This window comes from Siphateles boraxobius, unplaced genomic scaffold, assembly GCF_051911475.1.
Source record: "Siphateles boraxobius isolate OS27281-9 unplaced genomic scaffold, OSU_SipBor_1 12, whole genome shotgun sequence".
In the NCBI taxonomy this organism is placed as follows: Eukaryota; Metazoa; Chordata; class Actinopteri; order Cypriniformes; family Leuciscidae; genus Siphateles; species Siphateles boraxobius.
The window spans coordinates 19,702,720-19,720,690 of record NW_027508722.1 but is presented as its reverse complement, the minus strand read 5'-3'; the positions used below and the strand labels follow the sequence as shown (position 1 = coordinate 19,720,690).

The 17,971-nt window shown below is 44.5% G+C and overlaps 1 protein-coding gene and 1 long non-coding RNA gene across 3 annotated transcripts in view; one reads left to right on the top strand and one right to left on the bottom strand.

Moving 5' to 3' along the window:
- setdb1b (SET domain bifurcated histone lysine methyltransferase 1b) overlaps positions 1-17,971 on the top strand; it is a 68,257-nt gene that overhangs the window by 2,900 nt on the left and 47,386 nt on the right. The gene's annotated exons all lie outside the window — the stretch shown is intronic.
- Positions 1,481-2,174, bottom strand: LOC143713909 (uncharacterized). 2 transcript variants are annotated; one of them, XR_013195326.1, is made up of 4 exons: positions 2,079-2,174; positions 1,737-1,808; positions 1,605-1,655; positions 1,481-1,533 (listed from the first exon to the last, which is right to left on the bottom strand). It is a non-coding gene; the product is annotated as an uncharacterized LOC143713909 (long non-coding RNA). The 2 variants fall into 2 exon arrangements; XR_013195325.1 differs by lacking the exon at positions 2,079-2,174 and having other exon boundaries at positions 1,737-1,898.

Sequence of the window (17,971 nt, the reverse complement as noted above, 5' to 3'; positions counted from 1 at the left end):
TATATTTGTAGATTACTAAGCCCATACATTGCAAATAATACACGCCGCAACAGAGCGCTCACAGTCCCACAGACTGAGCATTGCGTTTTGCTTTTTTGCCAGTGGAACATTTTTGTACACAGTTGGAGATGCAGAGAATATCAGCAAAGCATCAGTTTGCCGCTCTGTACTAACTGTGTACCTTTCTTTAAAAAGACTACTCAATGTGTTCATCACATTCCCTGGCAAAAAAGCTATTCGTACCATTAAACATGCCTTTCATGGAATAGCTATGAAGTTCAAATATCTATAAAACATGGACATATTTCTTGACTGTTGATTTTACATGGGACATATTTAAAACAAACAAATAATTTTCCTAGGTTTCCCAAATGTTATCGGTGCATTGGACTGCACCCATGTGTGTATTAAGTGTCCGTCTGGTCCACATGAAGCGAACTTTGTGAATAGGAAATCAGTACACAGCACAAATGTACAGGTATGATCCCACTGAGTTGATATTGAAGGCTATGCTCTAGCACTGAGTGTTCTGTACTAAGCTGAGCACCAGTGTTTAGTTCATTGCAATTAAAATGTAGTGACCTACAGGTTTAATTTATTTTAGATGATAAGTGATGCAGATTGCATCATCACAAATGTAGAGGCCAAATGGCCAGGCTCTGTGCATGACTCCAGAATCTTTGGAGCCTCATCTCTCTACCAGCAACTAGCAAGAGGTATACTAGTAATCACTTAATCGCAAAAAGTCCTAAAAAAAAAAGAAGAAAAAAAAACTACATTATATATCTATATATATTCATTCTGTCTATGCAGCAGAATTCTCAGGAGTTTTGCTGGGAGACAAGGGATACCCATGCCTGCCTTACCTCTTGACTCCCTATCAGGAGCCCCAGACAGAGGCACAGCACCGCTACAACATTGCCCATGCACGCACAAGCGGTCGTATTGAGATGGCATTTGGGCTGATAAAGTCAAGGTTTCAGTGCCTGAAGCACCTCAGAGGGACTCCACCTAGGGCATGTGACATTGTAGTTGCTTGTGTAGTGCTCCATAACATTGCTTGTCTGAGGAGAGAGAGGCAACCAATGATGGTTCAAGAGGAAGACTGGGGCAATGAAGCAGTATTGGAAGAAAACGATACAGGCAGACTTATATGAGACACATATGCAAATAATTATTTTGCTTAATATGGTCTAAACCATGTGTAGCCTTTAAAATTTTCCACTGGCCCCTCAACTTTCTCCTTAGTTGAACAAACACACAGAAGTCAAAGTATTTAATGTAATTTGTCTTTATTCAGAGTGAATCTGCCTGTTAGGGGTGAAAACACACAAATAAATGTTGTGGGAAGTGATCAAAAAGGTAATGTTTTTTTTTTTTTTAAATGGTAGTTCTACTTTCATTTTTCTGTAGCTGTTGAATTTCCAGCTCCAACTTCCTCATCTTCAGTTTTTTATACTGGATGTCGATATCAATCGCTTCCATTTGTATAAGGACGTAGCGTTTATACACTCCTTTTATGTTTTCTGGGTTCTGTAGCAACATAGATTTAAGTTATTTCATTGAATACTCTTCTCACATTGTTTTCATTTCTTAATACTCACTTTGTCACATGTGGTCCCAGACTGAGAGGGCTCTAGAACAGTGTCAGCATCCTGAAATCAGATTATGATCATTTTATCACACAAGTACACTTTTTAATATTCAATACAGTATAGCATGGAACCTGTGAGTACCTCAGGCCTCCTTGAACATACAGACACAGTCTCCTTATCCTCCTCAACTGATGGGCCTTCTCCCTGTGACCACTGATTAAACTCAGTTAAACTCATTAGCTTACATGACTGATTTAAAAGGTCTCATACTCACAGGCAACATGATGTCTGGTGGATCCATAAAGCATACAGAATCTTGATAGAAAAAAATATATATTTTTGTACCAAAATGCACCATTACAGTAGCACAAGTACCTCTACATGACATTACTGCTATGATGTACTTAGGCTTACAATGCCTAAGGAAGGAGGAAATCAGTTAGTCAGGAAGGAATAATGACAATAAAACACACACACACACACCTTTTATATACTCACTCCTTATACTATGTGATATGATTTTAGGTGATGCCCCCCCCTCTATTCCCTCAAGGACGGGCCTCTCTTTATTAATTTCCAAAGCCAGTTCCTCTGCAGGAATGAAGCTGGCTGGTGGTGGCCCTCCCCCAGTGCCAGCAACCTCAGTCTTCTTTTTGGTCGCTGCAATTAAAAATAATAATAAAAAAAAACCTGAATAGTTGTAACTTCAAGCTGGCATTGATTACATATGAACATACAATTAGATTTACTTACCATTCTGAACTATATTTTTATATTTTATTTTCATCTGCTGCCAGGTTCTTTTTCCTTCACTTAAGTTGCTGCTGCGTGAAAGCGATTAACGTTACTGTTATTCACACAAACTTTGCAATGTATTGTGACACACATTCAATGTTGATAAAGTATTTTAAATAGTTTACACCGCTACTTACTTATTGAGACGATCAGCAATTTCCTGCCAACCTTTCTCTCTTGCTTTATTTATTGCCGCTGTATTGCCTTTTTTTGGTAATGACATCTTTAAATTCTTCATATGTTTCCAATAGCAAACGCTGTTCCGTTGCTGTGAACATCGCTGTTCTATCTTTTCCTATTGTTGCCATGGTAGCCCACAGTAAATCGATTGACCCATGCTCGACTTCTCAGGACTTTTAAACAATGGCGTGCACGCGCAATTATCTAGACTATTTAAACCTGACTCAAATTAGTAAGATCAAATGATCCTCAACTTACTGTAATGCACTGGCGTAGCCACGGGTGTGCCAGGGTGTGCCGGTGCCACCCACAGTGGCAGGTGGCACACCTAAAATAGATGCAGAATTCTTTTTTAAAGTTTTAATAAAAACGTTTCCCAAACTTTGACTATTGTTGTTTACTTAAAATATTTGTACATTTAAAATGTATTTTAATTTTTAAATTATTATCGTTAAAAAAAATCTGCCGACATTCGGACTGCCAAGTGCCAACCAATCCGTAAACAGTCGCTGACTGGTACGGTTGTGCTGTTGAGGCTCGCGCAGCCTCATGAGGGGAAATGGAAACAAATGAGAGCAGATCACACAAAGAAACTTAATGAACATAGAGCGATTCAAAAATTGTGGAGTTTTTATATTTATAACATGATATGATACAGTTAAGCAACATCACAGTGACCAAGAGTGCTGTATACCATCACGATTGAAAATATGACACTGATTTCATATGACAGTTCAATTAACAAGTAATTAATATCAAGTCACTTACATTTTAGACACAATATTGACTGTTTTAGTTCTATTTGAGCAGCGAAAATAGTTCCAAACAAAGATCACAGCAGAACCACAGCGCAGCTCACCTGAACACATCTCCGCATTACTGAATGATTCAGCGCTTTGAATGAATCGATTGAGTCAAAGATTCAATGACCCATTAAACAACTGCCTCATTCCTTAATGATTCAGCCGTTTGAACGAATCATTTGAATAAATTACTCAATAACTCACTCATTAAGACGGTCACCTGCCCCCCCCTGTCACGGACACGTTCAGGAAAAAGGACCCAAATGCAATCTGCGAGACAACAGTTCCTTTAATGAAAATAATGCAAGCTACGTAGAGTAGCAAAAACAGAAAGTCTCTCGTAGCAGATAATCAGAAGAACAGAAAGTCTCTTGTAGTCGAATCAAACTGAGGAGTGATCCCACAATAATACTCAGCGTCCCGCAGCAGAAACACAAATCAGGGCTCGTGGTCCGTCTGTCGCCCTCAGATACAGAGAAGCTGGGTAGAGAAAGACTTCAGTAATTTCCAGCACTGGCAGGGCACAGGTTGCAAACATACGTCACCAGGACAGGACAAGACAAGACAAGATGCGAACAGGTAAGCTCTGAAACACGCGTTAACATCGTCAATAATCTGGCAGAGAGAAGGGGAAAAAGAGAACTAGAAGTAGGAAAGCTAATTAGGAAGAAAGTGATAACAGGTGGAAATGGAGAAAGAGTAATGGAAAGGCTGATGGCAATCAGCTGGTGGAGAATGAATGAGCGTGATAGTAAGTGGGTGTGTCTAAGCGAGGTGTGTGTGTATGAAGGGAGCGCGGGTGAGAATGGATACAGAAAACAAAAAGAACACAAGAGGGAGACAGAGACAGAAGAGAACACCGGGATCATGACAGTACCCCCTCCTCAACGAGCGCCCCCTGGCGCTCCCGAGGGTAGAGGCTGACGAGTGCGGTAGAAGTCCTCGATAAGCGAGCGGTCCAAGACGTTCCGTGAAGGAATCCAGCTTCTCTCCTCCGGCCCGTATCCCTCCCAGTCGACAAGGTACTGGTGACCACGACCTCGCGGACGGACATCAAGTAACTTACGTACGCGATATACAGGACCTTCCTCCACCTGAGCAGGAGGGGAAGCCTGGCGAGGTGGGGGGCGGACGACGGGCTTGACGCACGAAACATGAAACACTGGATGGACGCGCCGGAGGTTAGGAGGCAATCTAAGTCTAACCGCGACAGGACTGATTATCTTAGAGATAGAATATGGCCCAATAAATTTAGGGGCCAACTTGCGGGACGCGAATCGTAAAGGAAGATTGCAAGAGGAAAGCCAAACCCTTTGACCGCAGATGTATCTCGGACTCTTAATACGATGACAATTAGCGGCACGGCGAGTGAGAGAACGAGTATGGCATAGAGCAGACCTCACCCCTCTCCAGGTTCTTTTACAACGCCGAATAAACGCCGCGACAGACGGAACATTAGTCTCCGCCTCCTGAGAAGGAAACAGAGGTGGCTGGTACCCAAGACAACCGTGAAACGGAGATAAGCCGGTGGCGGAGGACGGAGAAGAATTATAGGCATATTCGGCCCACGGAAGTTGATCAGCCCACGAGGAAGGATTACGAAATGCGAGACTGCGGAGAATACGACCAACAATCTGATTAGTTCGTTCGGCCTGACCGTTGGTCTGTGGGTGAAAACCAGAAGATAGACTGGGTGACGCACCGATCTGACGGCAAAACTCCTTCCAAAATAACGACGCAAACTGAGGTCCGCGATCAGACACGACATCCGAGGGAAGTCCGTGAAGCTTGAAAACATGACTAACGACGGCTTGAGCGGTCTCCTTAGCGGATGGGAGTTTGGGAAGAGGAATGAAGTGAGCGGCTTTAGAAAAGCGATCAACTACAGTGAGGATTACAGTGTTGCCTTTGGACTCCGGTAGTCCGGTAATGAAGTCGAGCGCGATATGTGACCACGGGCGAGATGGAATAGACAGGGGTCTAAGCAGACCAGCCGGTGGCAAATTACTAGACTTAGTCTGGGCACAGATAGAACAGGCGGCCACAAATCGACGGATATCGCGCTCGCGGGTAGGCCACCAGAATCTCTGACGGATGACAGTAATGGTTCCCCTAACTCCAGGATGGGCGAACAACTTGGAGGAGTGACCCCATTGCATGACAGCCAAGCGAGTGGGGACAGGAACAAAGAGTAGGTCTCGCGGACATTGGCGAGGAGTGACGACCCGAGATAAAGCCCGTTTAACCAAGCGTTCGATTCCCCAGATGGAAGAACCAACGATGCAGCCTTGAGGAAGAATCTCCTTTCTCACAGGAGTTCCCACGGGGGAATCGAACTGACGCGAGAGAGCGTCGGGCTTAAGGTTCTTGGAACCAGGGCGATACGAAATAGAAAAATCAAAGCGATCAAAAAACAGGGACCAACGAGCTTGGCGAGCGTTAAGTCGTTTAGCAGACCGTATGTACTCAAGGTTTTTATGATCGGTCCAGACCACGAATGGAACAGGAGAGCCCTCGAGCCAATGACGCCACTCCCCCAGGGCTAAACGAATGGCCAGAAGTTCTCGATTACCGACGTCATAATTTCGCTCGGGAGGAGAAAGACGGTGAGAGTAGAAAGCGCACGGGTGAACCTTATCATCAGAAGATGACCGTTGCGACAGAATGGCCCCAACGCCCACCTCTGACGCGTCGACCTCCACGATGAATTGTCTGGAGGGATCGGGAGTAACTAGAATAGGAGCAGACGTAAACAAGGTCTTTAAACAATCGAAAGCGGACTGGGCTGAGTGCGACCATTCAAAACGGGACTTGACAGACGTGAGAGCGGTGAGAGGAGCGGCGACTTGACTAAAGTTGCGGATAAACCTCCGATAAAAATTCGCAAAACCCAAAAAGCGCTGTAAAGCGACTCGTGAGTCGGGAACCGGCCAATCGGTGACAGCCTGAACCTTAGCGAGGTCCATGCTGACTCCGTCAGCAGAAATTACGGACCCTAAAAAAGTGACCGACTTGGCATGAAAGGTACATTTCTCGGCCTTAACAAAAAGGCGATTCTCCAACAAACGTTGGAGTACACGACGTACGTGTTGAACGTGAACCTGGAGAGATGGGGAGAAAATTAATATGTCATCTAGATAGACAAAAACAAAGACATTCAACATGTCTCTCAAAACATCATTTACTAGGGCTTGAAAGACTGAAGGGGCATTGACGAGGCCGAACGGTAAAACCTTATATTCAAAAAGCCCGAGGGGGGTGTTAAACGCGGTTTTCCATTCATCTCCCTCTCGTATACGCACCAAATGATACGCGTTCCGCAGATCCAGTGTAGTGAAAATCTTTGCCCCCTGAAGGATCTCGAAAGCTGATGACATAAGGGGAAGAGGGTAGCGGTTCTTGACCGTTATGTCATTTAGCCCTCGATAATCTATACAAGGGCGCAAAGAGCCGTCTTTCTTCTTTACAAAAAAGAAACCTGCGCCCGCGGGAGAGGACGACGAAACAATTGTACCTGCAGCGAGGGACTCTGAGAGATATTTCTCCATGGCTTCGCGCTCGGGCGCGGACAATGAATACAGCCTGCCCCGCGGCGGAGTCGTGCCAGGGGCGAGGTCGATACAACAGTCGTACGGGCGATGGGGAGGAAGAGAAGCGGCACGTGATCGACTAAAAACCGCCCTCAAATCGAGATACTCCTCCGGAACCCCCGACAGATCACCAGGATCCTCCTGAAACACAGAAACAGAAGAGACAGGGGGAACAGCAGACACTAAACACTTAACATGACAAGACAATCTCCACGAGAGAATGGACCCCTTGCCCCAATCAATATGTGGACTGTGTTCAACGAGCCAGGGATGGCCCAAAACAATGGGAGTGTAGGGCGAGTGAAAAATAAAAAAGGTAATAGTCTCCCTGTGATTGCCAGAAAGCGTGAGACTCACCGGAATGGTAGTACGGCTGACTCTTTCAAGCTCGCTACCATCAAGGGCAAAAACAGGAGTACTGTCATTGAAATCAACTAAAGGAATGCCCTGTTCAAGAGCCCAAGTCTCGTCTAAAAAACTGGCCTCCGCTCCCGAGTCGATAAGGGCCTGACAGGTTACAGAAGAGCCGGACCATTGGAGAGTGGCAGGGAAAGAAGTGCGTGAACTTGGCGGAGGGACACAAACAGTAGCGCTCGCCAGAAGCCCTCTCCTTACTGACGAGCGTTGGCTTTTACTTTGCATGTGGTAGCGAAGTGACCGGCAGATCCACAGTAAAGGCAAAGTCGGTTTAAGATGCGTCGCTCACGTTCAGCAGCAGTGATCCGAACTCCCCCCAACTGCATTGGCTCAGGAACCGGATTAATAGGAGGGGTATAAGAAACGGGAGGTGAGGAGAGCAGAGCCCTCTCCATGCCGCGTGCTCGGCGCCGAAGCTCGAAACGTCTGTCTATGCGGATAGCTTGGTCAATAAGAGAGTCAAGATGGGTCGGCACCTCCCGGGACAGAATCTCGTCCTTAATGTCTGCGTTGAGACTCTCAATAAATCGAGCAACAAGCGCTGGCTCATTCCATCCACATGTTGTAGCGAGCGTGCGGAATTCAATTGAAAAGTCCGGGACTGACCGTTTACCCTGACGGAGAGATGAGAGCAAACGAGAAGCCTCGACACTATGTGAAGACCGGTCAAACACTCGAGTCATCTCCTCCTTAAATGTAGAGTAACAGCTGGTGCAATCAGAGTCGGCATTCCAGACCGCCGTTCCCCACTCTCGCGCCCTCCCGGTGAGAAGAGAAACAACGTAGGCGATACGAGTGCGGTCCAGCGAGTAGGTGAGTGGCTGTAAAGTGAAAACCACCTCGCATTGAGTAAGGAACGAGCGGCACTCTGAAGGGTCGCCAGAGTAGCAGGGTGGATTATTAATTCTGGGTTCTTGGGTACCAGAGAGGCGCGGAGGAGGTTCCGAGCGTAGATGGTGCATCCGCTCTGAGAGATCCGACAGTTGACTCGCAAAGGATTCGACTGCTCGACGGGTAGTGGTCAGCTCGTTCTGTTGGCGGCCCAGCATGGCTCCCTGAAATTCCACCGCAGACTGAACGGAATGGTCAGTTGCTGGGTCCATCCTTTGGCCAGATTATTCTGTCACGGACACGTTCAGGAAAAAGGACCCAAATGCAATCTGCGAGACAACAGTTCCTTTAATGAAAATAATGCAAGCTACGTAGAGTAGCAAAAACAGAAAGTCTCTCGTAGCAGATAATCAGAAGAACAGAAAGTCTCTTGTAGTCGAATCAAACTGAGGAGTGATCCCACAATAATACTCAGCGTCCCGCAGCAGAAACACAAATCAGGGCTCGTGGTCCGTCTGTCGCCCTCAGATACAGAGAAGCTGGGTAGAGAAAGACTTCAGTAATTTCCAGCACTGGCAGGGCACAGGTTGCAAACATACGTCACCAGGACAGGACAAGACAAGACAAGATGCGAACAGGTAAGCTCTGAAACACGCGTTAACATCGTCAATAATCTGGCAGAGAGAAGGGGAAAAGAGAACTAGAAGTAGGAAAGCTAATTAGGAAGAAAGTGATAACAGGTGGAAATGGAGAAAGAGTAATGGAAAGGCTGATGGCAATCAGCTGGTGGAGAATGAATGAGCGTGATAGTAAGTGGGTGTGTCTAAGCGAGGTGTGTGTGTATGAAGGGAGCGCGGGTGAGAATGGATACAGAAAACAAAAAGAACACAAGAGGGAGACAGAGACAGAAGAGAACACCGGGATCATGACACCCCCCCCCTACTGGTGATTTAGTTTCGTGTTTAAAAGTAGGATAATTCTTTCCAATATGTCATATTTGTATTTTCCAAAAATATTTAAAACAATCTCATAACATTATTTAATGCAGTTGTAATTTTTCAGTGTAAATTAATTAATTTGATTGGTAACAGCATAGTGTCTTATTATTTCAATTGAATTTATTGATCAGATCTAAGAATTTAAAATGAAAGATGAAGCATACATTTAAACCGATTTCTGGATTTTTACCCGGACAAGAGAATGGCCGTTTTACTTGTTCGAAGGACAAGCACATGTAAAGCCTTAATGTTGAGCCCTGAGTTATATTTTATATACTGTAGGCCTAGTATTATGTTTATGTGGCAAGCCAGTTTTACACATCAGCCCAGTCTATTCTGTGAAGTTACTGATAAGCCGGGTCCGAGTTTTTGCACATTAATTTGACAATAAATGTGGCACACCCAATTTTTCTTATGCACACCCAGAGACGCTTTTCTGGCTACGCTAGTGCTGTAATGGAACCAATTTAAGCGCGGATTTTTAGCTCGGCTCATTCAAGTCAGGTTTTGGACTTTAATCCCCGCTTTTCTAAGCGGCTTTTATGAAACAACCCTCAGGTCATCACAAAAACCACGGATTTACTCTTTTTCTGTGGCTTGTTTGAAACTACTGTCATTGGAGAAATTGAGCAAAAACAGAGAATATTTACAATATTACGTCTAAAATGTCACACCACAATATTCACTATTTGTTTACTGAACTGTTGTAGCCTATAAAATCATTATCAAATTTGCAATCGCGCCAATATTCTGGAAATATTTTTTAAAATCATATGTAATAACTCATCTAGCCTAGGGACATTTTTTCCACATCTTGAATTTTGGGTGCATATTAATTCTGCTCACATTGCCCCCCAACCCCCTGATAATAGCCTATATGACCCTGCTTCATGAGAAACATAAAACACGACAAAACATCATTAACAGTTTTCTATGCAATTTTTCGTCATTGGAAATAGCGACATATATGGCTTTAAAGCATGATTTGAAAGAAACCGTGGCAAATGTCTGCGTGAATTTATGCACGTTATACAAAACATGCCACCATTAATTATCTTTTGAATCTATCGACAGCCTTAAGCTATATTTGAAAAGATAATATTGTATAAAGAGGCATGCTGTTTTAACCACTATTCTATCTAGATTTAACGTAAGTCAAATTAACTATAACAAACAGGTTAAACAAGCCATAGCTTACTTTTAGACGTGGTGAATGAAGTTCGAGGTTGTGATGGTCGTGTCCGATATCCCTTGCCAGTTAAATCTTCTTGTATGAATATGGTCAATTTCTAGTGTTTATGTCCAAAAAGAAACGATGCTGGGAGATGTTTTTTTTTTATTTAGCGCGCTCACTGAGGTGAATGTATTTTCTGTGCTCTGTGCGTCACGCAATCGCGCAGAATCTGATGACTGGCGTCAATGGTTCCGTTGCTTTCATTTTGTTCATCAATCATCAATATTGCGATGATTTTTATAAAAATGTATATGAAGTCATTTTCGAGTCATACAGTTCAAGTCAAGTCAAGTCTCGAGTCATTGGATCTCAAGTCAAAGTCAAGTCAAGTCATTTGTCCAGTAGGTGGAAAAAATCGACTTTTTAGATTTACAGAGATTATCTAAAAACACACACAAAAACTGATTTTGCACATACATACTGTCAAATTGATTAATTGTGATTAAAAAATATACAGTACACACACGTATACTATACAGTGTGTATATATATATATATATATATATATATATATATATTTATATATATATATAAATAGCCTATACACAGACACGCAAACATATTAATATAATAATATTAATATTATTATAATATTAATATTAATTTATATAATATATTATATTACAGAAACGTCTGTCTGTGTGTCTGTTATTCTTATATCTCGGTAAAAGAAGCACACATTGAAGATGTTTAGATGATGTTTAGAAGGTTGTGATTTAAAAATAAACAATCTGACATTAGAGGGTTGTGGTTTAAAAATATCTGAATATTATATTTTATTCACGGCCATTATTTGTAGTAGCCTATTCACAAACTGTTTGCTCAAGTGTAGCGTTTTCTCGGAGTTCACTGTGTAACTGCTCCCTGAATCGTCACGCTCATTCATTTGTGGATGTTAACTGAATCTGTAAGTCAGCTACGCTGTTTACTTCTGAATATTATATTTTATTCTGCTGCGCTTAACGTTATCGTTTTCTCAGAGTTTAGGCTCCTGTGTAATAGTAGCCTAGGCTATTCAGCAACTCAAACATACCAAACCAACAATTACTAAAAACACACAAAAACAGATTTTGCACGGGCATATCTGTTATGCGCATATCTCTCGAACCGTTAGTCCGATGGATTTCAAACTTGACAGGTGTCTTGCAACGGGCACGTGTAAGTGCAGTGCCGAGTTTGGATTAGAAATGCAAAAGATATTGGTAAATATATCAGTAAAAGAAGCACACATTGGCTTTTGCGGCTCTAGCTGGCTCACACTGCACACTGAGTGGCCACTCCCCCTCTCACACTGCACACTGAGTGGCCACTCCCCCTCTCACACTGCACACTGAGTGGCCACTCCCCTTCTCACACTGCACACTGAGTGGCCACTCCCCCTCTCACACTGCACACTGAGTGGCCACTCCCCCTCTCACACTGCACACTGAGTGGCCACTCCCCCTCTCACACTGCACACTGAGTGGCCACTCCCCCTCTCACACTGCACACTGAGTGGCCACTCCCCCTCTCACACTGCACACTGAGTGGCCACTCCCCCTCTAACACTGCACACGGAGTGGCCACTCCCCCTCTCACACTGCACACTGAGTGGCCACTCCCCCTCTCACACTGCACACTGAGTGGCCACTCCCCCTCTCACACTGCACACGGAGTGGCCACTCCCCCTCTCACACTGCACACTGAGTGGCCACTCCCCCTCTCACACTGCACACTGAGTGGCCGCTCCCCCTCTCATACTGCACACGGAGTGGCCACTCCCCTTCTGCACACTGAGTGGCCACTCCCCCTCTCACACTGCACACGGAGTGGCCACTCCCCCTCTCACACTTCACACGGAGGGGCCACTCCCCCTCTCACACTGCACACTGAGTGGCCTCTCGTCCTGTCACACTGCACACTGAGTGGCCACTCCCCCTCTCACACTGCACACGGAGTGGCCACTCCCCCTCTCACACTGCACACTGAGTGGCCACTCCCCAAGGTAAACATTCAGACATTAGAGGGTTTGGGTTTAAAAATATCTGAATACTATATTTTATTCACGGCCATCATTTGTAGTAGCCTATTCACAAACTGTTTTCTCAAGCGTAGCGTTTTCTCAGAGTTCACTGTGTAACTGCTCCAGCCAAGGTCTGAACCTCCCCTGAATCGTCACCCTTATTCATTTGTGGATGTTAACTGAATCTGTAAGTCAGCTACACTGTTTAATTCTGAATATTATGTTTTATTCTGGTGCCCCTCAATGCTCGTACTCGCTATGGGGTGCAAGACCGTAGGGTGTCCCGATCCTCTAATGGTGTTCTCCAGGGGTGATCATCAGCGCACTTAATGCACCCCTTTCACAAGTGCGCATCAGACCTCACTTTGCTATGGGCTATTACCTCAGAATCCTTGTAGTGTCGTGACGTTTCGAACAGCTAACCAATGGGGGAGCAAAACAGTTGCTATGGTGCTGGTCGGCAGCGGCAAAACTCAGCAAGAGGACAAACAAATGGAGAAGAAATTTCTTTTTAAGTGTAAGTGAAAATAGTTTTTTATCAGAATATGAGCAATAAATAACATAAAATAACATAATACATTATGATATAATGATTTCACTTTCTTTTGTCAGGGTCCGACGAGCTGACTTTCAGTTTTATAAAGTGGCTATTCACGAGGCACAGAAATGCCTCTAGCCCAGGGATATGAGTTGATCCCTGTACACATAGTTCAGTTCTGTGATCCATGTTTGCTCTCCTCATCACAACAGAAGTGACGTAGATAATGACGTGTGCAAAACTGTCCCAATTCTGCTCTTCACAGCTTCGGGCCCTTGCGCACTTACTCCGCTAAGTGCACTTTCAACAAGTGTCCACTTTGAGGAAGACCTTAGGGTAGTGCTGGGCGGTATACCGGTTCATACCGAAAACCGGTGTATATTTTTGTTATGATATTAATTTTTAATATACCGCCATACCGATGTATTTAATTACACAACTTTCGGAACGAACGTTACGCTGCGCCACGCGACACTGTTTCAGACGGACCCTTTACAATGTTGCACTTCTAAGCAGCGGCTGCGAGGCGAGGGTAAACAGCAGTTTTCTTTTACTGTCTATGGGTAAACAGCAGTTCTCTGGTGTTACGTTACAGGGAAGATGGATGCTGCAGAACAATGGCGTTACATTCCTGTCGAATGTGGAGAGCGCATTATTGTAGCGCGAAAGTACATTATTATAATGCGCGAGCGCGAATCTCTCTGCTCGCGCGCTAAATATAATGTGCCGCGCTATCAGATATACGCTGCTCACGTTGGTCTATTTTCTCTGGGCTCGCTCAGAGTATCCTGCACTTAAAACGTGTTCAGTGCAATCACGAATCTCTCCTCTTCCCCAGCTAACAATTTTAGGTTATAAGAACGTTTTCGTAACGTTCCCGTTAAGTTATAAAAACGTTATTTTTGAGTGTTCTAGGAACATTCAAAACGCCCCTTTTTTAGACGTTGTATTAACGTTATTTCTTGGTTATAAGAACTTTATTCAAAACGTTATAAGAACGTTCAATTCTCCCGTTATAAACGTTGTATTAATGTTCTTGCTTGGTTATAAGAACATCATTCAAACGTCATTAGAACGTTAAATTCTCCCGTTATACAAACATTATTGTATTAACGTTATTTCCTGGTTATAAGAACGTTATTAGAACGTTAAGAAATAACAATTTTAGGTTATAGGCTACTGGGCGCTATTCTATTCTACAATATTCACTAATGAAAGTAAAATAGACCATCCTAAGTCAATTTACTGCAGTAATTCCTCTCTCAACCACTAGAAAATGCTTTGAACACCTGATTATGCATGAAAAAAACCCGCCATAAACCGGAAAACCGGCATCATTTTGAAAAAACCTGTGATATAAAGTTTTGGTCAAACCGCCCAGCACTACCTTAGGGCATAGTGTGGATATTGGGACAGGGCCTGTGATTCCGAATGACAGTATCCACACCGGTGCGGTGACTGACAGCCTCACATTCTCCTTAAAACATTTGATTAATCTGCGCTGTGCCGTGCCGAGGCACAACCCACGTAAAGTTGATAATTCCGCGAATAACTGCAATTGCAGATTTCGAACAGAGATGGCGACAAAGAGGAAAAACTACGGACTGCAGCTTTAAACAGCACAAACATGAATCACCTTTATTAAACCCAGGCCCGGTGCCAAAAGGGGGCATTGCCCCCTCAGATCTTATTTGTGCCCCCTCAGTTTCATTTTTGTATTCATGGTTACAAATGAAATGTTTAACCATTTGAGCAGTACAGTTAGGGTGACCAGAAGTCCCGAAAAATTCAGGACAGTCCCGAAATCTAAGCTGTTGTCCCGAATCCCGAATCCATTCCTAATTGTCCCGAAAATTATACTAAAGCAAAATCTTGTAGTTATTGTCTGATAATATATTAAAAACTGTCCGTGGAGGTTGAGTCGTCCTCCAGCCAACCCCCGCCGGCTGCTCAGTGGCTGCAGCATCTTTTTTGTTTATTTTTTTGAAGTTCTACAAAGAGACCGTAGGCGCGAATTTATATATGCATTGATAAGCTCATTTTCATTCATACGTTTCGTTGACATGGCGACACCCCCTCTCCGCTGTCGCAAACCTCAACTGTGCGCATGCGTCAGTGGAACCAGACGATAGGCTTAAATGTTTTCCGGCTTTCCCGCGGGAGGGGTGGGACATGTGCATACAACCGCCACCTTTGGCATTACGGGTTTTCCCTATATAGTTGTATTGAGGATTGAGGAAGTGGCATGTCTCTATATAAATTGTCTCTGATACAGTCCCACATATGGGATTTAGAATGTTCAGTGATGTGACATAACTGCCAGATTCGCGGGTTGGTTGGCGCTGAGCCAGAGACGGACGAGCTCAGCGCTCAACTATGCAGTGTTTACAACCTCATAATGTTTATTTTAGGTTTCAGACATTTAAATACACATAAGCACTAGTAAAACAATACATTTGGAGTTTGTAAAATACACACTGATATCTGTGGAAGCAGCAATAACAATCTATTCAAATATAATTTACCGACGTGTGTTATTAATATCAGACAAACATAGTGGAAGTAACTATAAAGTTTACTCTATTCAAAGTTCACCGGCCACTTTCTTACATGTATTTCGGGAGAAACTGATGACTGACAGGACTCTTTGAACTGCAGCGCAAAAAAACATTTTGGCGCCCATCTCACGTTATAGATCAAGATCAAGATTATTTATGAAGGTTTTAAACGACCAAACACAACTCACTTACACATTTTTGAGAATTGGAATATCAGATAGTTGATGACATGGTAAGCAAGTTTGTGAATATTTTCAATAAAAAAGGAAAAACAAAATAAAAGCGATACATCTGTCATGCATTATTGTGGCTGCGTTGTGTCATGTGACAAATATGCAAGGGGGTAATCCATCTGTCACGTTAGATGTATTCTATACTTCCTTTTAGTCTTATGTTTATGTTGTTGTGTGAATGCACGTGTGTAGTGGGCGTGAATGTATGTCATTACCAAATCCACTCCAGCTGATCATCATTATCATCACCAGCTGCAGTCCATTTCACCTCTCTATATATACTCACAGCTGTTTCATCTTTCTTGTCAGATCGTTGTGTTTGGATATGCGTCTTGTTGGTTCCGGTTCTGTCTCCCTGCCTGATGTTTCGGTTCATCGTCTTCATCGTGTTCGTCTACTGGATTGTTCGTCTCACCATCGTCACCGCTGCACTGTTTGTCTGCACCAGCTCTGACCGTCTGAGTCCCTGCGTCACCTGCTCTCCATCTACTTGTACTATCCGAATTTCTACATTAAACTTGAGGCCTATTCAGGTGAACCATCACTCTGCAGATCTTTCTTGACCCGTTGCTCGATGCATTTTGCACTCCAACCACGTACATTCAATTCTGAACAAGCCAAGGTGGCTTTTGTCCTGACTTTGCTGACTGGGAGAGCGGCGCTTTGGGGAACGGCGGTGTGGGAGAATCAAGACTCATGCTGCAACTCGTTCCAATCTCTCTCCGTCGCCCTTAAGGAAGTCTTCGATCGTGCCGTCTCCGGGAGAGAAGCAGCTAGAGCGCTTGCGGAATTGAAGCAAGGTGAAAGATCAGTTTCTGATTACTCGATTGAGTTTCATACCCTGGCGGCGGAGTGCAGATGGAACATGTTCCTGCATGGGTTGGCTGACCACGTCCAGAGGGAAATCTATGCCCTGGATCTTCCTACCACCCTGACGGGACTGATCGACCTAGCATTGCGGGTGGATGCTCGATTGTCACGGGTCGACCGTCGAGCCGCGTCCACCCGTATACCAGGAGGAGGCGACAGTCCCCGATCCAGCGGCAGGGACGTGGTCAGCCCTGTCTACGATCACGAACCCATGCAGGTTGGTCGAGCTCGGCTTTCCCGGGAGGAGAGGAAGAGGCGGAGGTCCCAGGGCCTTTGTCTCTACTGCGGAGGATCAGGACACTATGCATACAACTGTCCAGTAAAAGGGCCCAGCCCGATAGTAAACATGAGGCTACTATCGGGTTGGATCTCCGCCAGGAAGACCTCATCTACGTTAAAATCTACCTCCACGCTCCTCCCGGTAAAACTAAGATGGTCAATTCACCAGCACAACTGTCTTGCACTTCTGGATTCCGGGGCTGAGGGTAATTTTATGACTACAGTTTTGCACTCAAGTTTCAGATCCCTCTCAAACCCCTCACACACAACATCGCTGTTCACGCACTTACCGGTCAGGAACTTCCGACCATATCCTTTTCCACCGAAGACATCACCCTCATCACTTCCGGTAACCACTCTGAGACTCTGTCATTTTACATCCTGGATTCACCCCTGGCACCCGTCGTCCTTAGACATCCTTGGCTCATCCGTCACAACCCTCGAGTAGACTGGCAACAGAAGTCTGTGCTGGAGTGGAGCAAGGAATCTCATAAGTCTTGTCTCATGTCTGCTTGTCCGTCTGTACCTGTGTCTGTGTTTCAGGAGGAAGTAGGGGATTTATCTAACGTGCCCGCGGAGTATCTGGACCTGAAGGAGGTGTTCAGTAAGTCTCGGGCTGCTTCTCTTACTCCGCATCGTCCCTATGATTGTGCTATAGATTTACTGCCAGGTAAGTTTCCGCCTAAGGGCAAATTATATTCACTTTCTGTTCCAGAGAGGGAGGCTATGGAGAAATATATTTCTGATTCTCTAGCAACCAAGTTCATCCGTCCTTCCTCTTTGCCAGCGGGGGCGGGGTTCTTTTTTGTGGGGAAGAAGGACGGATCTCTGCGACCTTGTATTGATTACCGAGGGTTGAACAACATCACGGTAAAGAATACTTACCCTTTGCCGTTGATGTCTTCAGCCTTCGAGAGGTTACAAGGAGCGTCCATCTTCACAAAACTGGACTTACGTAACGCTTATCATTTGGTTCGCATTAGGGAGGGGGGTGAGTGGAAGACTGCTTTTAATACCCCCAGGGGGCACTTTGAATACTTGGTCATGC